Below are 26,630 nucleotides of genomic sequence, written 5' to 3'. Positions count from 1 at the left end.
CTCCATTGCCTGCTTATAGCAGGAAGAGAACTATTAACAAATTCCTCCTTATCTAGGAAAGTTATCTACATAATGTGGCAACTTTTATTTTCCAAACATCTCCTCTCACTTTCCCACTAAGGATCTTTCTCCCCTTTGTTTCCTTCAGATCCCCTACCCCACTTCTTAGCTCATATAAGCATCAAGTTACCTCACTATCTTTATAGCTCCCGTGTCTGTGTGGATTCTCTGTACATATGCTTTTAAACTAGAGTTTTCTCCTAATGGCTCACATCAGTATAATTCCTGGTGTAGCTAGAACGAACTTGAAAGGCAAAGAATTCTTCCTCTTTAACACTACCTTACATGCCCACAAAAAAGAGAGGCCGGGTCTTATGGAATACATAGCAGTCCTGTCATCTTCACCAAAGACCACCACTCTTTTAATTCTTCTGATAAATTCTTTGGTGAGGAAATCTTTTTGGGGGAGGGAGTGAATTTTACTTTTGCTTGCTTGCTTGTTTTTACTCCCCAAAAAGATGTCTTGAGAAGTACTTCAATCTCCTTGAGTATTCTATGTTTCAGTTCGAACTATTGTCTACCTCTTCCAGGAGCTCATTTTCCTTTGACATGTTTTATTTTTTCTGAGTGATCTTCCTCTCTTTATTTACCAGGACTTTTTAGAAGTTTTTGGCTTGTTTCATTTTTTTCTGCTCAGTGGCACTCAAGGCTGATTGGAGTATACCAAAGTGAAGAAAGGGGGACAAATATTGGAGGCCTCTCTTGTAGTCCAGCAGCCATTAAGAAATGCTTGCTAAAGCACCTGTTGTTCTCTCCCTGGCTTGAGTAACTGCAAGAAGTCTGAGGAGAGTCCAATTCTCTTTTATTTAACAAAAAAAAAAAAAAAGAAAGAAAGAAAGAAAGAAAGTCTTCTTTTTTAGAAACCAATGACCATCAGGCCCACAAATATGTTGATCTTCTACTGTGTTTCCACTAATCTCTAAGGGCAATGCTCTCTACAGATTCCAGGGTTTTTTTGTTTGTTTTGTTTTTTTAAAGATTTTATTTATTTATTTGACAGATGGAGATCACAAGTAGGCAGAGAGGCAGGCGGAGAGAGAGGAGGAAGCAGGCTCCCTGCCGAGCAGAGAGCCCGATACGGGGCTCGATCCTAGGACCCCAGGATCATGACCTGAGCCGAAGGCAGAGGCCTTAACCCACTGAGCCACCCAGGCACCCCAGATTCCAGGGGTTTTAACGGTTTAGTTCAAGCCTCTTTTAATAATCTTGGGAACTTGCCCCACCCACCTGTTCAATGGGTTCCAGCAACCATTTGAATCAAGAGAGACAGACAATTTGGATGGAGTAGGTATAGAAGGGAGGAACACCAATTCAGCTCACTGTCTTCCTAGAAACTGTTTCAAATCTTTACACATTAACTTACAGAGATATTTTTCCCAGCAAACAAAGATTTAATGTTAATCTTAATGTTAATCTGTCTGCTTGTCCCTTGTTTAATGAAGAAATATATGAATAAATTGCAAAAAATTAAGATTCTATGATATTTTAAAAGAAATGTAATTGCACCTACCCCAAGAATGTATAACAGAAACTCAATTATTGATGTATCAAAACCTGTATTTACACTGGTAAATAGCTATGAATCCAACATAACTGGCATTAATTTCATAAAAAGGACTATGTATTTTTTTTCTTTTTAAACACTAAGTAGGGGCACCTGGGTATTTCAGTCAGTTAAGTATCTCCCTTTGGTTCAGGTCATGACTTCAGGGTCCTGGGATCAAGTCCCACATCAGGCTCTCTGACCAGCAGGGAGTGTGCTTTTCCCTCCCACTCTTCCTCTATTCTCTCTCTGATAAATAAATAAATAAATAAATAAAGTACACCACTAAGTAAATAAAGATTCTGAAATTTCATCTTGAACTTCAGACTAAAATATTTGACTTATGAAGTCTAAATGACTACCAATTTAAATTAATGGGATTTACTCTAAAGATAAAATATAAAGATTCTATAAAACAATAATATTCATATATCTTCATATTAAATTTTAGTAACTAGTACTTCCTAACTTTATCTGTACTAATTACTTTCTAGAGTAATTGTGAATAACAAATTCTGTTCTCTATTATTTTAACAATCATTTATTATAATTAAATTGCCTTGAAAATATCTTTTTTTGCCCTGGAATGAAAGGAAAAGCTTAGAAAGAACTAAAGGAGCTATTATTTTGATTTGAACAACAATTACCCTTTTGCTCCCTTCACAACTCTTACTTCCAATCCAGGGTTTGATAATTTAGACAAAAGAAGAAACGGGTAATGAAAAGAACCGTATGAAACTACCTCTTTTTCACAATAATTCAAAACTCCACTTTTAAAGGCCAAATGACTACTATATTTATTATTCAATAAACTTGTAATTTCTAAGTATTACTCCTAATTCTATTAACGGTCAGGCCACTTGTTTTTCCCAGGGAGTTTGCCATAATGGAATTACCTTTCATATTGCACACAGTTACATTCAATAGCACTAAAACACTCCTACTGTGAGCATTAATTGGCACAAACTACCATCACTTGCAACTAATGAAAATACAAATAACAAATTACACATTTTAAAACTACATTTGAGTTTGAAAATCTGTTACTCATTCTGAATAGAAGGAAATGTCTGTGGTAACTGGGTAAACATATGATTGCTTACATCTGATACGTTTTCTATTTATTTATTCATTCATTCATTCATTTACTCATTCATCTATTTTTAAGTAAGCTCTACATCTAATATGGGGCTTGGACACCCAACCATGAGATCAAGAGTTGCATGTTCTATCAACTGAGTCAGCCAGGCATTCCCTGATATGTTTTCTAATAAGAGAATTTCATGTGCAAAAAAAATCTAGTTACTTATAACTATGAGGACTCCTTTTGTTTTTATGAAACCTACCCCCAAAAAATAATTCAAGAAAAGGCCAATATAGTAAATCATGGCTCTCATATAAAATTTAAGTTTTGTATTTTTAAAACAGTATATATTTTGTAGCAGATATTGGGGAACACTAATAGAGATTATGTCTATAGGACAAGTACAGTCAGGATGGGAGACAAGTATTATAGTCTAATAAAATGAGTTATAATGGAGTACAAGATGCAATGAAAGCTATATTAGTTCAGATCACATTAGTAGCATAGGGGTAAAAAAGTCTTCCCTTCCTGCCTTCTAGGTTCTTTGGCTGGTTTCATAATTAAATTGATATTAGATAGGTTAACAAGAGAAAAACTAACAAAAGTTTAGTAACATGTACATGTGGTTGAAACCCAGAAAAACTGAATAACTCTCCCCAATGGCCAAAGCCATTACCTTAAATATCATGTTCAGCTAAAGACTAAAAATATATGTTGGAGGTGAAGAGTTAGTTACAGGAGATTGCCAGGAAAAGCACGGTTAGGAGGGGAGGGTTGTTATGCAGATATAAGTCACTGCCTTCACCACTGAAAAGAGTTTCTACAGGCTGAGACCTTCTCCCCCTCTTCCTGGTATAGCCAAGGGAGACACCTTTACAAATGGAGATTTGCCTTATACATACATGTAAATGTCCCTTAATGAAGTATGACTTGGTTTTCAGAGCTTCTTCAGTGTTCGCAGATTCTAAAAACAAACAAACAACAAAAAAACACTTAGCACAATCCTTACACCAAAGGGACATATTTGGAGGTGGCAAATTCTGCTCCCCTATGGTCTTGCCTTTGAAATTTCCCCAAGTTTTACAGTCCAGAAGTGAGGTTGATAGAGTGAACATTTCACTGACCCAGTCTCTTATTCCAAAGAAGAGGTCAGTTTAATGTAATGGTTGTGTCTCATTTCAGGAGGTGGGTCTTGCAGGTTTTTCCTTGCAAAGACTCCCAAAGTTAGGTCTATATTGTGTGAGAAATTGGGTATTTAATAAGGCATTTCTGTAGAAGCAAAAGAAAACGAAAAGTTAATGAATGGAGTTGACTATAAAGACAGTCTGAGTCCTGAGGGCAGGCAAGAGAAGAGATTTCTAGATGTGATAGAGTAGGCGGTTAGCACGATATGAGTAGGAAACAAATGCTTTCCAGCCTATGAAAGGGTGTGGAGGCCAAGCTCCAAACAGCCTGGACAGACCCCAAGGGATATTTGTGTGTTCTTCCGAATGACCACTGCCCTATAGTAACCTGTGGCTTCATTATAATACATTCACATTGTGGTTTTAACCCACCTTGCAGAAAATGGCTGCCAGGTCAGTTCAGACAAGGACCATATAGGGCCAAAACTCCCCCTCCCAACTAGTAGGGGAGGTCCCCTCTATGATTTGGCTGTGACCTGAGTCAGAAACTGCCCTAGTTATAAGTCATAACCTATCCAAACATAAAAAGAAAAGACAAAACTGACCCCCCCCCCCCATGCAGCTCCCACCTCTGGGCCTGCACACGTTCCTATCTTGAGGGTGTACTTTTGCTTAAACTGCTATTAACACTTGCTTACCTAAGAGTTTGGCTCTGAATTCTTTCTTGACTAAGCTCAAGAACTGATGCCAGAAATGGAACATGCCATTGACAGATGTAAGGGTCAAAGCATCATTTGCAGTTTGAATGTTTCTGATGATGTCATTGGGTGTTCAGGTAAACTCTGAGGGCCCACACAGGAACAAGCACTCAGATTGTCTAAAGATAAGCTCTTGTGATGATTTCACTGAAGCTCATACCAAGTCATCTAGCTTCAGTTTGCAGAGCTCCAGGAAAAAGGGCAGGCTTAGTTCTCACTGGTTCCAAATCAAAAGACTGAGAAAAAAATGGAAACATTAGTTTGAAGAATCATAGATCCTTGAGGAAACCAGAAGAATTCCAGGTCCACTTTGGTTTATAGGCAAACAACAAATGCTTAAAGACAATTCATCAGAACTAGAATATAATACCTACAAAGGTGTGTTACTAAAATAACTTTTCTCTCTGAAAGCATCCTCATTTCCTGATTCATCAGTTGCATATAACACCTAGTGTGTTCATTACATCAAGTGCTCTCCTTAATACCCATCACCCAGTTACCCCATCCCCTACACACCTCTTCTCCAGCAACCCCGTTTGTTACCTAGAGCCAAGAGTCTCTTATGATTTGCCTCCCTCTCTCTTTATCTTATTTTATTCTTCCTTCCCTTTCCGTATGTTCATCTACTTTGTTTCTTAAATTCCATATATGAGTGAAATCATATGGTATTTGTCTTTCTCTGCTTGAATTATTTCACTTAGCACAATACCCTCTAGTTCCATCCAGGTCATTTCAAATGGCAAGATTTCATTCTTTTTGATGGCTCAGAAATATTCCATAGAATGTATAATAATTATTTATTATTATATAATATTCCATTGTGTGTATATATAATAATTATATTATGTATGATATATATATTATAACACATCTTTATCTATTCATTTGTCGGTGGATATCTGGGCTCTCTCCACATTTTAGCTATTGTTGACATTGCAGCTATAAACATTGGCTTGCATGTGCCCTTTCGAATCACAATTTTTATATCCTTTGGATAAATACCTAGAAGTACCATTGCTGCATCATAGGGTAGTTCTATTTTTAACTTTTTGAGGAAACTGCATACTGTTTTCCAGAGTGGCTGCTCCAGTTTGTATTTTTATCCCTGAAACTAATAATACACTGTATGTTCTAAATTGAATTTAAATTAAAAATTTGCTAAATTAGGGGTGCCTGGGTGGCTCAGTCAGTTAAGCGTCTGCCTTTGACTTCGGTCATGATCCCAGAGTCCTCTGATCAAGCCCCACATCAGGCTCTCTTCTCAGCAGGGAGCCTGCTTCTCCTCTCTTCTCTGCCTGCTGTTCCCCTTTCTTGTGCTCTCTCTCTGTCAAATAAAATAAATAAAATCTAAAAAAAGAATATTTAATTAAAAAGAATACATACACAAAAAAGAATATACACACATATATAAGAATTTTACTGAATATTAAATATTTCATGTTATGTATGCATGCATATGTTACTTGTAATGCATATATTACAACCGTCTCACCGTAATTGTAATATTGGAATTCATTTCTTGTTTACTATGTTAATATTTGCTGGGTACATGTTATTACCCTCTCCTTTTAATTCTCACAATAAATCTGTGAACTATAAAAAATAAACAAATAAAAATAAAATCATCCTCATTTCCAACAAAAATGGGCAAATTAAGACGAATTTGTTTGCCAAAACATTTAAGTTTTAGTAAACTTGGTCTGATTACATAAGTGCAATAAGAATAGCAATTGTCTTATCATATGATCTCCCTGATATGAGGAAGTTGAGAGGCAACATGGGGTTTTGGGGGGTAAGAAAAGAATAAATGAAACAAGATGGGATCGGGAGGGAAACAAACCAAGAGAGACTCTTAATCTCACAAAACAAATTGAAGGTTGCCAGGGGTAGGGGGTAGGGATAGGGTGGCTGGGTTATGGACACTGGGGAGGGTATGTGCTATGTTGAGTGCTGTGAAGTATGTAAACCTGGTGATTCACAGACCTGTACCCCTGGGGCTAATAATACATTATATGTTAATAAAAAAATTAAAAAAAAAAAAGAATAGCAATTATCTATATAGGTCCTTTTTAAATCTGTTTTTCTGGAACTTTTCTTAAGGAGTCTCAGATTGAACTTTTTTTTTTTTATTTCATAGGACAACTTTTATTTTTAATTTGTTCCCACTATTCTGGCTCATTTTTTTTTTTAGATAATTTTTTAACCTATTTACCATCACAGCGAGCTGTCCAGTACATCAAATTCCATAATAACCTAACCTGAACTTTTTGATACATACACCTGTGTTTTTCTTTTGCATTTCTATTTTTTTTAATTTATTTATTTTTATTTATTTTTTTTGTTAGTTTTTTTTTATTTTATTTTTTATAAACATTAATATATTTTTATCCCCAGGGGTACAGGTCTGTGAATCGCCAGGTTTACACACTTCACAGCACTCACCATAGCACATACCCTCCCTAATGTCCATAACCCCACCCCCCCAAACCCCCTCCCCCCATCAACCCTCAGTTTGTTTTGTGAGATTGAGTCACTTATGGTTTGTCTCCCTCCCAATCCCATCTTGTTTCATTTACTCTTCTCCTACCCCCTTAACCCCCCATGTTGCATCTCCTCTCCCTCATATCAGGGAGATCATATGATAAATGTCTTTCTCCGATTGACTTATTTCGCTAAGCATGATACCCTCTAGTTCCATCCACGTCATTGCAAATGGCAAGATTTCATTTCTTTTGATGGCTGCATAGTATTCCATTGTGTATATATACCACATCTTTATCCATTCACCTGTTGATGGACATCTAGGTTCTTTCCATAGTTTGGCTATTGTAGACATTACTGCTATAAACATTCGGGTGCACGTGCCCCTTCGGATCACTACGTTTGTATCTTTAGGGTAAATACTCAGAAGTGCAATTGCTGGGTCATAGGGTAGTTCTATTTTCAACTTTCTGAGGAACCTCCATGCTGTTTTCCAGAGTGGTTGCACCAGCTTGCATTCCCACCAACAGTGTAGAGGGTTCCCCTTTCTCCGCATCCTCTCCAGCATCTGTTGTTTCCTGACTTGTTAATTTTAGCCATTCTGGCTGGTGTGAGGTGATATCTCATTGTGGTTTTGATTTGTATTTCCCTGATGCCGAGTGATATGGAGCACTTTTTCATGTGTCTGTTGGCCATCTGGATGTCTTCTTTGCAGAAATGTCTGTTCATGTCTTCTGCCCATTTCTTGATTGGATTATTTGTTCTTTGGGTGTTGAGTTTGCTAAGTTCGTTATAGATTCTGGACACTAGCCCTTTATCTGATATGTCGTTTGCAAATATCTTCTCCCATTCTGTCAGTTGTCTTTGGTTTTGTTAACTGTTTCCTTTGCTGTGCAAAAGCTTTTGATCTTGATGAAATCCCAATAGTTCATTTTTGCCCTTGCTTCCCTTGCATTTGGTGATGTTCCTAGGAAGATGTTGCTGCGGCTGAGGTCAAAGAGGTTGTCAGATTGAACTTTTAAACGCCTCTCAAGGCCAGGAAGCCAAGCCAAGGATCTGCTGTTAGACACGCATGCAATGCATATATATTGGGTGAATTCCAATCTTTTTGAGGTCCCCAAAATATCCTAAAGTTTCCTGCACCTGCCAGGAAGTGACTTTCCTCATCTGGTAAGGGAGCTAGAAACCTTGTAAACAAGGTACCAGGCTATTTTTCCAAGGGGCTTTATTGGCTCCATAAAGTCAATCTTGGTTCCTTAAATTTTCCTGTCTCATTCTTTAGAGCATGTCTCTCTCAAATACAACATTCCATAAAGCTTCAATAACAAAACTGATGTTTCCAATTGTGTCCTATCACAGGGAGAAGAGATTCTTACTGAACTTATGAAAATAAATATACAACCATGAAAATATAAGAGTCCTCACTGAAAGTTCCAGATTCTGGAGGGACAAGGTAGGGAGAAAAAGACAAATATCTGATTGTTCATGAAGGTATATTTTACCAACCTTCTGTAAGTTATAGTCAGCTTAAGAGAATAATTTTTCAAAATTGGGAAAAACAAAACATTTTAAAAATCAACAAAAAGTCACAAAAAGTACAATCATCTTTATTAGTTCATTCAGTCCCATGTAAATTTTTTTCTGCCTAGACCCAAATTTACCATTGATTCTAGAAATTCTTACCCAGTTCAGTTTTATAATCTTAGTTTTCAGAAACCTGTATTCTAGAAGACCTTCCATGAGTCTCCTTGAAGATAAGGCACTTTGCAAACACTTTTGAAAAAGCATCAGAGTGAAATAACAACTCTCTGTAAATGATAAAAATTTTAAAATTGCCATGGTTAAAGATCTAATGAGAATTCTCTACAATGCAGTTGACAAGGAAGTGTGGTTATTTCCTTGACACACAGCACTTTGAGATAACTAGAATTACAAGTGATAATATTATATCAGAACAGAGCAGATTTTTAGGAATTTCATACCATTTCTAGAACACTTATTAATATATATCTATAAAAATATAATCTAGAGGAACCTGGGTGGCTCTGTGGGTTAAGTCTCTGCCTTCGGCTCAAGTCATGATCTCAGGGTCCTGGGATCAAGCCCCATATCAGGCTCTCTGCTGAGCAGAGAGCCTGCTTCCTCCTCTCTCTCTCTCTCTGCCTACCTCTCTGCCTACTTGTGATCTCTCTCTGTCAAATAAATAAATAAGATAAAATAAATATATAATCTAAGGAGGTTTAGTATCACTTTTTTGACAATGCTTTCCATGTAGTTTAAAATACTAAATAAGCTTAATTAGTTTAACAAGGGGTTTTTGTTGTTATAACTTATTTGTTTTTTGTTTTTTTGGGTTTTTTGAGATGTTCCATGTACAGTCCAGAATATCACAAAGTTAAAAAGACTTCATTTAAAGATTTTGTTTATTTATTTGACAGAAATCGCAAATAGGTGGGGGGGGGGCGGTGATCAGGCTCCCTAGTGAGCAGAGAAACCCAATGCGGGGCTCGATCCCAGGACCCTGAGATCATGACCTGAGCCGAAGGCAGAGTCTTAACCCACTGAGCCACCCAGATGCCCCTAAAAGGACTTCATTTAGAATTTATTTTTGGATGAGTGCCTATGTGGTTCAGTCAGTTGGGTGGCCAACTCTTGATTTCAGTTCATGTCATGATCTCACAGTCATGGGATTGAGCCCTATGTCAGGCTCTGGACTCAGCAGGGAGTCTACTTGTCCTTCTCCCTCTGCTCCTTCCCCTGCTCTCATGCTCTCTCCTTCTCTATCTCTAAAATAAATTAAAAAATCTTTTTAAAAAAGAGAGAATTTATTTTGGGAATCTTGTAAAAAATATGAAAAGTTTTGGATACGTGAATAAATAGGAACATAGGTCACTGTGAAACAACACTAAGTTATCTATGTAACCAAAGTGACAAAGACTTCACAGGTAAATATATAATAAGGGTACATTATTCTGAGCAAAGCTTAGCTCTTTTAATATCAAGAGAATTAGGTTTACATAAGTAATTAAAGCCCTGATGATAAAGGTAACATGAAGTACAGGGAATTATTTTGATAAAATAAAATCTTTGCTTTTTAGGCAGATTACTTTAAAAGGTAAAAAAAAAAATAAAATAAAATAATATAAAACCTCTTCTAATCTCTCATCAAAAGCAGACCAGTAATACAAGGCAATGTTGTTCTTTTAACAAAGAGAAAACCAAATTCTAATTTTGTACTAGTTTACTTTTGATATTAAAACTTTCACTCAATTAAATTAATTCCAGTCTGAGCCAGTCCTGAGCATGCATAAAATTCCTTTCTAAGGATTTCCTTCCAAAAATCTACAACTTTCAGATTTTATCCCACGATGTTCTTCTTTCCCATTTAAAAATAACCAGTTTTACTTTAGGACAAATTTACTTTTTTTTCCTTCAATAAAAATGTGTTTTTATTTCTCATATTTTCCTTTACTCAAAACACACATCCTAATTTCCTTGCATATGGAGATGTTTCCCTTAATATTTCTAATATTTTTAGTTACATATACTAATTTAAATTCTTAACTCAGAAGCCTCAATTTCTAGCAAAAACTAAGAAGTAAACAGTTGTAAACTGTTTGTTATACCAGTATCCTTTAGATTGGCAAATATATTAAATATTTTGTAATTTCTAGAAGCATGTGCTATTTCATTGTATCATCTTCCAATAAAGCACAAGATGTTTTTATCTTTAGTTTTTCTATAATAAGGAAGTCAAATGTAGATAAACCTTTGTTCAGTAACTAATGTTTCACTATTTTATTTGGAAATGCTCTATTCAATGAATTTCTATTATTTAACTTAGTAAAACTCTAAAGTTTCAACTTACCAAAAAGATTTTGGAACAGTGTGAAAATTACGAGAAACCTCTCTCAAATTGAGTCAGGAGATTTGGCGGGGGTAGGGGCATGCGGGGATGGGGGATCTTATGCCTTACCTACCACTTATCCTCAGTTACAAATCCAACTGGAATAGACACAGAGCTTGCATATGGAAGCTCCTTTGCCTACTATTTTACTATCCCAGCAGGAGGGAGGAAGTCTTTCCCCATCCTGCTCCCCACCCCAGCAACAGACCAGCCAATGAGAGACGGTCACAATTCATCCAATGAAAAGCCACTATACTTCCAGCTCCCAGTTTACTCCATTTTGTTGATAACCTTTTCCCCAACTTCCTGCTCTCCTCTATAAAAGAGCATTCCATTCCTTATTTGGCAGACTTGCCTATGATTTCGCTGCAGCTTGCTTGTCTGTATTGCAATTCTCTGCTATTCCTGAATAAACCCATCTTTTGCTAGTAAAATCACTGGCACTTTGAAGGTTAAGGTTAACATTACTTGTTGGCCCATCTGGGGATGCAGAAAAGACCCCCAACAGCCCTGAGGCTGGTGAGCAAACAGGTTACAGTACCCAAGAGCCAATTGGTCTTACTGCTTTCTTGCCAACCTTGGGTTTGAGGGTAAGTTTTCTTCCAGATTTTGAGCTCCACACTTTGTGTCTGAGCTATCCAGGCTTTATTTGGGATCCATTTCAAGGCCTTTTTGTTTGTTTGTTTTTTGTTTTTAGGGTTTTTTTTGTTTTGTTTTGATCTCTGAGAGTACTCATTTGGCTTTTAGTCCAACTCTTCTTTGGAATCAGACTGTTCCTGATGAAACTGTGCTAGCTTTTGATCTGACTCCTTTTGGGGATTGGATTATTCCCTTTGGAACTGTGCCCATTGGAAGTGTGCTAGTCTTCCATCCAACTCCTGCTTGGGATTGTGCTGTCTTTTTGTCTGATTCCTTCTAGAATCAGGTTGTTCCTGAAAAATCTCTAAGACATGGGATTTCAGTCATCAAAATGCCTTGATCATGCCTCCCCAACCCCACTCCTAGCTGGGACTCTGGCCAGTTTTATGTTTAAAAACCAAGGTCCCCTCTGTATGCACATTTATAACTAAGTGGACTGACTTAACCAAAAGAAATTTAAATATTCAATGTCTATGATGAGGAATTTTTGATCTCCCTACACTTGTTTTACTCAAAACTGAATCCGAAATCCATGGTTCCCTAAAATATAAGAAAAGGAAAAGAAAAAAATACTGAATACAATAACTACTTTTTAAAAATATTTTCTTTACTTTACCTTTGTTTGGCAGAAGAGGGGCAGAGGGAGCAGGAGAGAGAGAATCCCAAGCAGGCTCCCGGGCCAATGCAGAGCCCAAAGCACCACTCAATCTCACAACCCCAAGATGATAACCCAAGTGGAAATCAAGAGTCCCGACACTTAACTGATGAGTCACCAGACAGCCCAGGATAGCTAGTTTAAATAGTATCTCAAGGCTTCCAGATGTTTTCAGAATTCTAAATTTCCTTTTTGCAAAAGACTATTTCTAAATTAACTGAGGCAAACAATTCAAAGAGGCAAAAATGGCTTCTAAGGCCCCTTTTTCCCCTTTTCCATCTTTTTTGTCTACAGACAGCTGGTGGCCACCTTGTGCTCAGGCCCCCACCTCCAGTGCCATTTTGTTCTGTTTTGTCTACTGAATTTACTTTTTCCTCTGAATCTCTCCCCACTCATTCCTCTCCTAAGCCGAGTCAAATTGCCTTTTTAAAGTTAAGTCTTCTGAGGATCTAAATAAACTTCAAATTTCTTATGTTGCCTAGACTAGGGCCAAATTGTGGTCCATAGTGAAGGGGTTTCCTAAAGTGACCAAGGACCCCCATAAGTTTGCTGAAGAATTTCACATAGTTATTCAAACTTAACAAGCTGGTTTCTCATATTTAAATAGTCCACATGCTTATTGGTGAGGACCAGGTCAAACAATGGATGAAACTAGCCTGAAGGAAACATCCAAAAGGGGACTTAGAGAAATAGACCTCTAACTTTTGGCACTCTCCCTGGAAATCTCCAATGAACTACAGGAGCATTTTCCACCTGCTGACTGGAACAAAATTCAGGCTTGCCCACAAAAGTCTAATGAAACTGTCTATGACTATTAGAATCAGTTTAAATTATTTTAAGAATGTTCTGATCCTCCTTTAAATGTTGAATCCACCCAGGCAGCATTTAACTCTATGTTTACTAATGAGCTGAGCTGGGATCTTTCTCTTTTAGTTAAAAGGACCAGGATGCGAAATTGACCACTCCAGGTTTAGTTAATATGGCAAACCAGCTTGCTCACATACTAGATGACTCACCTAAAAGAAAGACCACTAAAATTCTCAATTTTCAACTCTGGCAAATGAAGGCCTCTGAACAAAACCAAAAACCTTCTAGTTTTTGTTGCTGTTACAATGGGCTAGGACATGAAGAAAAGACTGTTACAAATTTAAGAAGCACTTTGGTGTCCTCAGCCCTCTAGCCAGTCTTTCCAGTATCGTCCTAATTCCCAATGGTGTGGCTCTGAAGAAATACACGGGTTCTTTTTTTTTTTTTTTTTAAGATTTTGTTTGTTTGTTTGTTTGTTTGTTTGAGAGGGGGAAGAGGGAAAGAAAGAATCTCAAGTGACTCCACATTCAGTATGGAGCCCCACATGGGGCTTGATCCCACAACTCTGAGATCATGACCTGAGCCAAAATCAAGAGTGGGATGGGGCACTCAACTGACTTAGACACCCAGGTGCCCTCCATGGGTTCTTCCTAGTCCTTTCTCTTCATCAGCTTAGAGAAACCATTCTTCAAATTGGGAATGAGTCTCTGTTTGTATTGATGCTGGAGCTAGTTGTCAGTGCTCAACCCTGCCGCTGTAAAGCAGCTCCTGCCCCAGGACACTAAAGCAGTTCAACAAGTGGAGGGCTCTAATAACCTCAATGAGTTCCTGTTTCTGAAACTATTACCTTTGGTTTAGGCTTTGTGACAGACACTCATTAGTTTTCTCCTTAACTCTTCCATCCCAGTTAATTTATTGTGCTGAGATTTTATAGAAACCACCATGCCAGAATTTCTCCAAAAGGGAGAAATACTTCTAGAATCTGACAGTAGTATTCAAAATAACCAACCAGGAAAATTAAATATCCCTTCAGCATCTTTTCTATGCTCCATCTTTGATAGCATTATAGAGGAGTGTGGGGACACTCATCATTTGTTCCTATTGGATCAGCTACTATTCTCTTTATAGGCAAAATCTTCAACTGATATGGGTAGAATCGACAGTACACCTCCCATCAAGATTCAAATAGATCCCTCAAAACCTCTTCCCAGAATTATTCAAGGCCCTGTGGTAAAGAAGCCCTTTAGGGCATCAAGCCCATAATAGAAGATTACAAGTCTCAGGGCCTCATTATCCCCTGCATTAGTCCCTGTAATACTCTTATTTTACCCGTGAGAAAACCCCATGTCTGATGATGGAGGTTTGTCCACAACCTCTGAGCAATAAACAACAGTTATCTCTTAGTATTCTGTTGTTCCTAACCCCCAGGTGCTACTAACATCCATTCCTGGTGAAAGCAAATTTTCACTGTGATTGATCTGTGCCATGCATTTTTGGTATTCCAGTTGATAAGGATAGCCAACATCTTTTTGGTTTCACTTGGGAAGGATAGAAAAACACGTGGACAATAATGCCCCCAGGGTTCTAGAGAGTCCTTATTTTTCACAAAACGTAGAAGCTGATTTGGAGGATAAAAAGTTTTCTGCAGGATCTACCTTGTTACAATACATAAATGATTTGCTTCTCTGCTCTCCTTCTCAAATCTATTCACAGGAGGCAACATCTACCTGTTAAACCTTTTGACCTTAAAGGGATGTAAAGTCTCCGAAAAAATTGCAGCTTGCTCAAGCTCAGATTAGATACTTAGGGGATCTGATCTCAGAATAGGACTACATTTGCCCCCAGATGAAACCTCTGATACCTGCTTAACCCTGACAGATTACCTTTTGACTCCCCATGATAACTATGGAAAATTTCCTAACCAATACAGATTTTGCATGGTTTACCAAGGATTCTTATTTAAAGTATAAAAATGGTAAACATCAAGCTAGTATGCAGATTGCATCGCGGGGAGCCCAGCTGATCAGGAGGACCACAGACATGCTGCTCGCCATCTTGCCATCTTTGCCAACATGCTGGGCGTGTCGCTCTTCCTGCTTGTCATTCTCTACCACTACGTGGCTGTCAACAATCCCAAGAGGCAGTAATGAGGTTGGCACTTTCTCTGCCCCCGGTTTCCAGCACATAGTCTGAGGTAAGGTGCAGGGTATGAGGGGCCTTCACACTTCATTTCATCCCTCTACCATCACAACATACAAAGCAACTACACCAGGATTTTTCCAAGCAACTTTTATTTCCTCAAAGTCTTCCTTAACCTTCTGGAACAAGGAGCTGCCACTGAGTAGGGCCCATTATAGGGGTTTCTTTTCTACTTCCTTCCCCAAACATAAAAATATAGATAATTTTTTTTTTTTAATGGCAAACATCATCCTGGAGATACTATTACCGCTTCCTTTGAAGTCATTGACACAGCACCTTTACCTTTGGCTACTTCCACCCAACAGGCTGAGTTATATGCACTTACCCAGGCTTGTACTTTAGCCAAGGGGAAAACTAGTAACAGTTACACTGATAGTGGGTATACCTTTGGAGTAGCTCATGAATTTGGAATGTTATGGAAATGAGATTTCCTTCCCTCCAGTGGGAATAAGATTAAAAATGGCTCCTGGGGCGCCCGCGTGGCTCAATTGGTTAAGCCACTGCCTTCGCCTCAGGTCATGATCCCAGAGTCCTGGGATCAAGTCCCATATCGTGCCTCCCCTGCTCTGCAGGGAGCCTGCTTCTCCCTCTCCCTCTGCCTGCCACTCCCCCTGCTTATGCTCTCTCTCTCTCTCTGTCAAATAAATAAAATCTTTTTAAAAATAAAAAAAATTTTAAAAAACTAAAAATAAAAATGGCTCTTATGTCCAAAATTTATTAGATGCCATACTTTTGCCAGTGGCTCAAACTATTATTAAGATTCATGGGGGTGCCTGGGTGGCTCAGTGGGTTAAGCCTCGGCCTTTGGCTCAGGTCATGATCTCAGGGTCCTGGGATTGAGTCCTGCATTGGGCTCTCTGCTTGGCAGGGAGACTGCTTTCTCCTCTCTCTCTCTGCCTGCCTCTCTGCCTACTTGTGATCTCTCTCTGTCAAATAAATAAATAAAATCTTAAAAAAAAAAATTCATGGACATTCCAGATTCAACTCCCTGGAAGCCAGAATAATCCAACTCAATGATATTTCCACTAAAAATGCTGCGCTCAAGGAAACCAATAGCGAAGCCTCTGTCACAGTACAAGAGGATGTTCTCCTAAATGACAATTTAGACAAATTGACCACAGCGGCCCAACGGTTGTCCCCAGAAAGGAGAAACATTAATAGAAATCTAATAATTGTTGATTCAATAAAAATGAAGAACTATCCAAATACCAATATGGCCCTATCAGAAATCCTAAAATTTCCAATACTTATAACTGTACATGCAATAAACTATTGGTCTGCTGACAAAATTTAACATTCATGAATAAGTGTTGCTTGGAAAAGTTAATAAGACCACAGAAAGTACCTACCTTTGCTTGTCCACCTATCCAAAGTACAGTCATGGGAAATCTGTCCTTAACATTCCTGGGTATTTTAAATTGCCCAATGGACCATTTGAGGTTTGCCATATGAATTTCATGCAGCTTCCCCCATCTCGCGGGCATAAATATATTTTAGTCGTGGTTTGTATGTTTTATCACTGGACTGAAGATTTTTGTTTTAGACAAGCCAGTACCTCTTCTGTGGCTAAAATTCTTTAGAAAAAATTATCCCACCTGGGGAACCCCTCTCAAACTACATAGTGATCAGGGAACCCATTGGTTGCTCAGCTGCCTTGACAAGTCTGTGCTACTTTACGACACTTTCATTGCACATACTGTCCTCAGTCTTCAGAGTTGGTCAAATGTACTAATGACCTTATTAGACTCAATTGGCAAAATTTGCAGAAACCCTCCGATTACCATGGACTAAAGCATTGCTATTGATCCTTTAAATCTCAAATCCACCCCCCTTGGAAACCATAGACTCTCAGACTTTGAGATAGTCACAGGACATCCAATATACAGTCACAGGACATCCAATATACCTGGTCCCCACCTCCTTTTATCCATAGTTGATAACAGGAAATAGACTTCCATAGCATGAAGGCCCAGTTCCATCTTTTGAAAATAACCATTCTTTGGTACAGCAATGTATTTACAGCATACTCTTGGGAGTTAAAAAGCATCATGCCTTGCAACCTGGAAAAAGACATCTCTAGAAAGACACTTCAGCGTCACTGGAAAGGCCTTTATCAGGAACTGTTTACCAAACTTTGTGCTGCCAAACACCAGGGAATAGACTCTTGGATTCACATGACACACGTAAAGAAAGTGCCAAACCCTGACTGGACCTGCACCCCACCTGCTGACCTGAAAGTAAAGATTTTCTGGAATTGAAGCAGATGACATCTGAGGCAGCTTTCCCAAGACATTCAGGCCAGCCCTTTTTCTCACTGTTGCTTCTGCTTCTCTTTCATGGAAAGACAAGGCCTTTGTCTGTATTTCCCAAGCCCTTGTGAAAGGGGGAAACTCTTCTTTTGTTTTCATTTTGGTGAATTTAAAACCCCAAGATCAAGAGTCACATGTTTTTCCAACTGAGCCAGCCCAATGCCCAAGAAATTTTGCAAAATTATTTTTAGTTTTACCTTTGGTTGCCTGTTGATTTTTTAAAAGATGTACCCAGTAAGGCGATGTTAGTGTTTCAGGATGAACGCCAATACTTATGACCTTGAGAAAAAGCCTTTAGATGAGAAACACCTGAGTATTCTCCCTCCTAACTTTCCCTTTACTCAAATATGACCTTAAGTAGTTTCCAACTGCTAAGCACTTTCACTCCAACATAGGACCTGACAACCAGCAAAGGTCCTTCCTGGCACTGAGGTACAAAACCACTAATATAAAGAACCTAACTTGGCACCTGGGTGGCTCAGTTGGTTAAGCATCTGCCTTCTGCTCAGGTCATGATCCTAGGGTCCTGGGATTGAGTCCTGCATCAGGCTCCCTGTTCACTAGAGTATGCTTTTCCCTCTGCCCCTCCCCCAACTCATGCTCAAGCTTGCTCTCTCTCTCTCATACACACAAAAATTAATTAATTAATTAAAAAAATGAATGACTACTTGTCACCAATACTTTCAAAAAAAGATCTCAATCAAAAGGAAAAATGTGAAAATGATTTAAGAGAAACCTCACTAAATTTGAGTTGGGAGGTTGGGCAGGGGGAGTTCTCATGCCTCACCACTCATCTTTAATTGCTAAATGCAACCAGAGACAGACCTTGCACATGGATGCTACTTTGGATACTACTTGATTATCCCAGAGGAGGAAGAAAGGCTTTCCTCATTGCCCCAGCTACAGCCCAGTCGATGAGAGATGGTCACAACTCAGCCAATGAAAAGCCACTATACCTCCAGCTCCCAGTTTACCGCAATGGACTTTTTCCTTGATAATAGCCTTCCAAACTTCCCATTTTGTTTTTCTTTTCTTTATCTTTTTCTTTTTTTAAGATTTTATTTATTTATTTGCAAGAGAGAGAGAGAGAGCATTTATTTATTTTTATTTTTATTTTTTTAAAGATTTTATTTATTTATTTGCAAGAGAGAGAAAGAGTGCATAAGCAGTGGGGAGGAGTAGAGGGAGAAGCAGGCTCCCCTCAGAGCAGAGAGACCAACAGGGAGCTCCATCCCAGGCCCTGGGATCATGACATGAGCAGAAGGCAGACACTTAATCAATTGAAAAGCATTCCTCTACTTTTATTCTTTGCAGAGTTGCCAATGGTTTCCCCTTAGCTTGCTTGTCCCAGATTGCAATTCTCTGCTATTCCTGAATAAACCCTTCTTTTGCTGGTAAAATAACTGGCAGTTTAACTTTTAAGGTTAACAAAAGCTATTTTTAAGTATATATACCATACAATACAATTATTGCTGACAAATTCACCTAAAAACTCTTATTCCACTTACATCTATCTAAATCACTTGCTCCCAAAAATTAATTTAGACTTTCCATGAAAACCTCATGAAGCGTTGGAAAAATCTGCCATCATCCCAAGCTGTTTCTTCCTGACAAAATTTGAAACAGAGATATAACATAAACTTATTAGACTAGTAAACCCAGGCAGGAAAAAAGTTGTATGTCTGCATTATATTCAATGCTGATAACTCTAAGGACATGTCTACTTTAATTAAACCAACGAACTTAAACTAGCTCTAATACCAAATATATTTCCAGATCATGTAAACAGGAAAAACACTGGGTCAGTTTGCTATATTTCTGAGAACGTTAGGAATATTTAATCTATAAGCACTTAATTTTAACCCAATTAAATAGAGCTCTTTATAAATTAATTTTGTTAACATGATCCAGAGTAGAAAAATATAACACATGTAATTTTACACACATATGCACACACACACACTATAGACACACACACACACACACACACAGTAGAAAGAGAGAGAGACATACAGACATGACAGAGACCCTCCATAGTTATTGCCTTAAAATTTTAGCCATGAGTCAGGCACAACACAAAACTCACCAGTTCAAAAGAATAGTTGGATCCAATTTTTTTTTTTTTTTCGTTTTTTTGGCAATTGGAATAAGTCCACTTGCTCAGATGGCTAAAGCCTTTTCTACTAACATTTGTGGAGAAGAAATTTGAGATCTTTCTTTATTTCTTCGAAAGAGAGAGGGTGAGAGAGAAAGCAGGGGGGAGGGGTAGAGGGAGAAGGAGACTCTCTGCTGAGCAGGGAGCTCAATGCAGACATGATCCCCAGGATCATGACCTGAGCCAAAGGCAGAGGCTTAACTGACTGAGCCACCCAGGCACCCCTGAGATTTTTCATTAGCCTAATTTCCAAATACCTTCCTGCTCCCCTGCCTTTTTTTTTTTTTTCTTCTAATGAGAAACATCTCCCTAATGTTTGCATTTCAAGGAATGGCTCTTAAGTCCTAGAAAAGAGGAGGTAGAAAATCTATACCACAGAGGCACAGAGAAAACATACCAGTTTTCTTCCAGGAACTTTGGGATATTAGCAGAGGTCTGGAGTAATTACACTTTAAATTTTTCCTTTCCTTAAGTGAAAGACAATTCTGTTTCCAATATTCTGATATTTTACAATATCTACAAGCATTTTGAGATGAGTGGAGGGAGGCTTGGAACTGGTAAAGATAGATGAGCTTTGAACGGTTTCTAGAGCCACATTGTTGGTTTTGTAGAGAGCTGCAAGACAAAAATGTTGTTTCCCATACCCCAAAGACCAGGATTATAGCCTGAATATCAAGGGACTGGCCCCCTTTCCAACTAAATTTAATTATTTGTATCAAAGAGATTTGATTTCTGACAAAAGAACTTTATAATTTAGATCTGTTGATACCCAGGGGACATGAATTCTTTGTGGTGGGGGTTCCAGAACACTTCCACAAAGGACATGGCATGGGAAGGCCTGAAAGAGGCAGAGCCTGTTTCCAGAGCCCCCAAAAGTAGGAGGAATTGGGAGTGACAGCAAAGCAAACTGCCACCAGTTTCAGGAGCTTCTGCTGAATTCACTTCCTGACTCTTAGTCTTCACAGGACTAACCTACATAGCTGAAATGGGAGATCGGGCTGGAGTGCTCTCTATAAATCTTTAGGGAAAGGGAAGTGAAAATAAGTAGATGGAACTAAGACAGGGAAACTGAAGAAAACCCATGGGGGGGATAAAAAGCTTTTTTTTTTTTTTTTGCTCTTTTTCCTGTTTCTCTTCTTGCCAGGACCTGCACTTTCACCTCCCACGTCTTAATGTATGTCCTCCTTGTAAAGGTCAAGTTAATGATTTCTTTGGAGTTTTCCAGCACAATAGATAACATCTAAGGAGTGCCCAGGCCAGATCTTAATGTATATTTTTCAAGACCACTGACTCACCAAGACCCTTGGCTCCAGGGCATAAGGAACTTATGAAAGACACAAGTGCTTTTCCAAAAAGCACTCGTCCTTGTTTGACCAGTTCCTGGATTTCTTAAGAGTTCATGTATTCCAGACCACTGTCCTTAGTAAAAACTCCAGGCCCCAAGCAAAGATGAGACTCAGTTCTTCTTTTCCTTTCTGAGTCTCCCAGATGCTCTGTATTTGCTATCTCCAATAAACTCTGCTCTTACTTCCTGCTGACTTGCATTTCATTTCTATTCTGCACATAACCAAGGACTCTCTTGGCTGTTCCTGCGGGATGCCTCTGGGTCCTGAGAATTGGTCTGCCTGCATCAGAGCCAAATTTTGAGAATGGGAATTATATTGGATGTGAATGTTAATTTTTGTTCTAAAATTGTCTAATTTCTGTTCTTTCATCTTAAGAGAGTCCCTAAGGTTAGCCAATATATTTCTTTTTAATTTAGCCTTTCCATAAGTACCAATAAGACAATTGCTTAGATCAGACCACTCTAAAAAAATTTTTGTGTGTGTCAAATCATTTGTGTTTAAAATATATTTTTTAAATTTTTTTAAAAAAATTTTATTTAAATTCAACTTAGTTAACATATAGTGTATAATTAGTTTCAGGGGTACAATTTAGTGATTCATCAGTTGCATGTAACACCCAGTGCTCATTACATCAAGCACCCTCCTTAATGCCCATCACCCAGTTATCCCCATCTCCCTACCAAACTCCCCTTCAGCAACCTTCAGTTTGTTTCTTAAAGTTAAGAGTTGTTCATGGTTTGCCTAAAAAGTTTTTTCAATCTAGAAGTTTCTCCAAAGGTTCCATCATTTGGTCATTGATGACTAGGATCTATTAATCTTAATGGGGACTCAAATTATCAATAAGTCTTTTTGTGGGTTAACCATGGACACAAGAGGTATCCCAAAGGAGAATGCAAGAGATGCAGGCCACATAAGATCCAGACAAATTGCTCCCAGAGTTAGCCTAAGAAAGCAGAGATACTAATTATAAAGGGCCCAGTTTTAAATAGCTTTTCCAAACCCAGGGAATCACATGTGTCTCCATCTCCCCAAACTTTTTATTTCCTAAGTTTGGATCCATAGGTTACTCAGCTGTTCCTCAGATGAACATACATCCTCCAACTGGTAAAGACTAGAGAGAATATTCTCTCTGGTCATCAAGCAGACAAAAGAAAATGAAGAACATCTCTGGGAAGAAAAAAAAAATAGAAAACAAGAATACTTGTTACCAATTCTTTACAAGAGTCATTGTACCCCAGGAACTAGTTCCACAAATATTTTAGACTACCTACAGTTAGAAAAGAAAAGAAAAAAAAAATACTCTCACTTCCATTGGATCCTGCAGGCAGAGATCCTGGAGATTGACATGGTAAGAATTCTTACCTTCTGCCAGCTTTTTGTCAGTGGTTCCATGATCTCTTGGCTGCAGCAGCCCCAGAGCCAGTAGGGTCTAGCCAGTGAAAATCCCATCCAGGTTGCCAAAACTGTAGGGACAGAAAAGTTCTTTCTTCTTCCTTTCTAGTTTCCTTGGATAGTCTAATAATTACATTGATATTAGACAGATTAACAGAAGAAAAAAAAACAAAAAAAAAAAGTCTAGTAACATATATACATGGGAGAGACCCAGAAAAACTGAGTGTCTGAAATGGCCAAAGCCATCACCTTAAAACCATCTACAGCTAAAGATAAAACAAAATACTGGGGATGGAGAGTCAGCTATGAGAGGTTACCCAGAAAAGCACAGTACACAAGGATAAGGTTGTTATGCACATCTAAGTCTTTGCCTTCTTCATTGGTAAGAGTTTCTAAAGATTGAGTTATCCCCCCTTTCCTGGTAGAGCAAGGGATCTACAAATAGAGATTTAAAATCTCTACAAATAGAGATTTTTTCCTTATACATGTTGAGCATCTTATAAAAAGGTAACTTCTGTTTGGTTTTCAGAGTTCCTAAGTTTGCAGTTTCTTAAAAAATAATCCTTAATTCAAAGGGACATATTTTGGAGTGGTAAATGGTACTTCCTTATAGTGGCTATGCTGGATAAATTCCAAACTCTCAGTGGTTTAACACAAAGCTTATTTTTCATTCTCACAATGTTCCCATTGTTGGAGTTGATTGTTGTTCCCAATGTTGGAGTTGATTGTTGGGTAGCTCTCCTCCAACCAATGACTCAGGGACCTAGGTTCCATTTTTATAATAGCTCTACCATCTTCGACATACACCTCCTGAGATCCCCTTGAGGGGGTTCTTTAAACCAACCACCGGAAAGTAGAAAACAGAATGGAGGATGACAATAAGAAGGAATTTATGGGCTAAACTTAAGAGTGTACACAATTTTTCTGCTCACATTCTATGGCCATGTCAAACAAGTGAGGTTGAAAAGTATTTTGTGATGTGTTAGATAGAAAAAGAAATGTAATTGATAATCTGCAGCAAGGTCTGCCCCAAAGCAGAGTAATAAAGGGCAATTTCACAGGGGCATTAATTCTTCTACTAACTTTTCAGAAACATGGTCCACGTTCCAGGTGGACAGTGCATTGTGAAGAGTATCCAGGCAGAAATAATACAAGGAAATGTGTAATAGTACTGGGTATGGGAGGAAGAGTAGGTTGTGTGTGTGTGACTGGAGTGTAAGATCCAAGCGTAGCAGGACATGAAACTGGGCGATCATTTAGTTCATCTCCACAAAAATTATCAAACATTTATAATATGTTTTATGTATACTTTTAGGAGTTGAAATGAGGAAAAACATAAAGAACAGGTCTCATCCTCAAAGAACCTCCAGGTCAGTGATATCACAAAATAGAAAACTGTGATTAAGAAAAAAGATAGACTTTAGACAAACTGAAGAGAAGAATCAATAGGGCTTTGTGTCTGATTGGGTAAGAGGTGGCAAGAAGTGTGAGCAGAACTGACATGGTGAATAAGAAATATAAAATAACTTCCAGACTTCTAATTTGGGAGACTGAGTAACTAGGAGAGATGATATAGCAATAGAAATATGTTTGAGGATGGGTAGAATCAATGAATGAAACTAATTTTAACCTTTTTGAGCTCCAGGGACTTATGCGGACTTTCACAGCAAGACCAGTAAGCCTCCAAAGTTACATATATGAGCACTATGTATAATAAAATTGGAACAGTACAGAATAGCATGGCCCCTGAAATGTTGTCCTTTGGTCTCAGCTGGCTAGAACTGGCCTCCATCAGTTGTTTCTCCCTTTTCTCTATTTGCTGCATCTCCTACTTGAACTACTTTTCATTTGATCAATAAAAACTTTTTTATTGTATAATAATAAAATAATAATAATAATAATAAACTCCCATAAAACCTCATGTAGCTATCACTCCATTAGATGAAAGATTTTTAAAGATTTTATTTATTTATTTTTAAGAGAGAGAGAGACAGACAGACAGTGAGATAGCGAGAGTAAGTGTGAGTAGGGGACCGGGCAGAAGCAGCAGCAGCCTCCCTGCTGAGCAGGGAGCTGGATTCGGGACTCAATCCCAGGACTCCAGGATCATGACCTGAGTCGAAGGCAGAAGCTTAACTGACTGAGCCACCCAGGCTCCTTAGATGAAAGATTTTTAAAAAGAAAAGAAAGGACTTGCTTACTTCCTCTGCCCATTGTAGATTTCTGTCCACTCATAAGAATGAACTACTTTCATTATTATATACCAGTAGTCAGTTTCTAGTTGACAAAACTAGTAGATTCTTTTCATTCTACTACCAGATATCTTTGGAAATATGACACTGTTTGACCATCCCTCCTCTAATTAACCCTATCTGCCACTTTGAGTGTGAGAACAGTGCTCTTTTCTGGTGTTCTTACTAACTGACTAACTTCTTACTATTACTTACTATTACTAACTTCTTACTAACTTAGTAACTTCTTACTAACTGGTTAGACATTTTTACTAACTGCTCAGTTTCTTGGATGACTCTTTGACCTCCACCTACTTCCATAACTGGCTCCTTTTCCTTCTTCATCCATGTGGCAATCTCATTTACATCTCCTCAACTATAAGTTTCATCAAGGGTCTTGCTCACATGCCTCCAGAAAGGAGGGAGATGGCCAAATGAATGGGAATATATGCACATGCATACCCTGAGTGAAGAGTTGGATTCATGACCAAAAAGGGCAGCTATTGCTCAGTTCTCCATATGAAAATGCCGAGCACTGTGCCCAGATCATCTGACCTATTAAGAAAAGCCACCCAATCTTTTTTTTTAATGTAATATAATATTAAATAGTAGCCCATTTATTTGTTTAATGTAAGATAATAATGTAGGGGTACAGGGCACACTGCCCCAAGAGAGGCCAGTTTGACAAAGATTTTGTTTGTTTGTTTGCTTGTTTGTTTTAGAGAGGGAGTAGGAGGAGCATAGGAAGAAGGAGAGGGAGAATTTTAAGCAGGCTCCATGCCTAGCCCAGAGCCCTTCTTGGGGCTCAGTCTCACTACCCTGAGATCATGACCTGAGCCGAAACCAAGAGTCAGATGCCAAAACAACTGAGCCACAGAGGCATCCCATACATATGACTATTAAATTTGATTTTTCCTATTAATCTGTCTCATGTCAATTTGATTCTAAGTCCAGCTAGAAGGACCCCAGGGCAGAAGGTCTTCTTCCCCAAGAATATTAAATGGGTAGCCCATTCATTTGTTAAAGCCTACTTAGGAGGGGGAAAAAACGCATTTCTCAAGATTGCTAATTTGCCATCTCTGGCATAAACAAATGACTCCTGAATTAATATCAACTGTCCCGACCTCTATCCTTAGGTCCAGTATCAGGTCGCTAGCTATAAACTAGGTATTTCCATTTTGTTATCACATAGAAACCTCAAATTCAAGATCCTCAACACTGAAGTGTGTGGAAAGTGGCAAGTATAATTTCTATTATCTTCCCAAAACATGCTTTAGGATGAGCTTCAAAGCTCTTATATCCATCACCTTCATTTGCATGTCAATGATAAGGTCAAGCTAAGAGTCAAAACTCTGAATGACTTATAGACAATTAGGCCATTTTAGTGTGTTGAACAATCTATATATAACAACAGTAATAATAGATATAATGCAAACAATAGTAGGCAGTATCTACTATTTCTATTAATGCATTAACCACTTTGTTAAGAGTTTCACACAAATTAACTTAAAGAACCCTCACAACTGTAGGAGAAAAGTACTCTCATTATCTCCATTTCATAAGTGACAAAACATAGATTCAAATAAGTTCCCAAAGTCATCTTAGTATCCAATCTTAGTATCCAAATCCAGACACAACTGACCCAAAAGCCTTGTAAGTACTATGCTTTACTGACATTCCAACCTATAAAAAATTGTGGTGGTTGAAGCTGAGGTTCAAAATTTTTAGAACAATTTCAGTGAGACATCTATCATAAACAGTAAACTCTTTTTCCAGAAGGGTGATGTGAAATCATACCCTTTGGGTCAAGGGAGATTGGTTATTCTCCATCTGTGGGAACATCAGCAACTATGGTGTGTCCAGCATCATTCCCTCCTTTTTTGGGTCTTGGAACATCTCCTTTCCTCCTGAGAACAGCCTGTCTCCCATTCTGGAGTTTG

The 26,630-nt window shown here is 38.3% G+C and overlaps 2 long non-coding RNA genes across 3 annotated transcripts in view; one reads left to right on the top strand and one right to left on the bottom strand.

The window, feature by feature from the left end:
- The window catches only part of LOC116870577, a 73,484-nt gene that overhangs the window by 29,446 nt on the left and 17,408 nt on the right, over positions 1–26,630 (top strand). For both annotated transcript variants that reach the window (XR_004383248.1, XR_004383249.1), the window contains one exon: positions 8,410–8,503. This is a non-coding gene — a long non-coding RNA (uncharacterized LOC116870577). The remainder of the gene's footprint in view (positions 1–8,409; positions 8,504–26,630) is intronic.
- Positions 3,778–26,630, bottom strand: part of LOC116870578 — a 30,953-nt gene continuing 8,100 nt past the window's right edge. The window contains exons 2-3 of the long non-coding RNA XR_004383250.1: positions 22,430–22,530; positions 3,778–4,805 (exon numbers count right to left, since the gene is read on the bottom strand). This is a non-coding gene — a long non-coding RNA (uncharacterized LOC116870578). The remainder of the gene's footprint in view (positions 4,806–22,429; positions 22,531–26,630) is intronic.

This window comes from Lontra canadensis, unplaced genomic scaffold, assembly GCF_010015895.1.
Source record: "Lontra canadensis isolate GAN:19392208 unplaced genomic scaffold, GSC_riverotter_1.0 scaffold23, whole genome shotgun sequence".
Lineage (NCBI taxonomy): Eukaryota > Metazoa > Chordata > Mammalia > Carnivora > Mustelidae > Lontra > Lontra canadensis.
The sequence above is the reverse complement of the archived record's forward strand: the minus strand, read 5'-3'. Positions and strand labels throughout refer to the sequence as shown.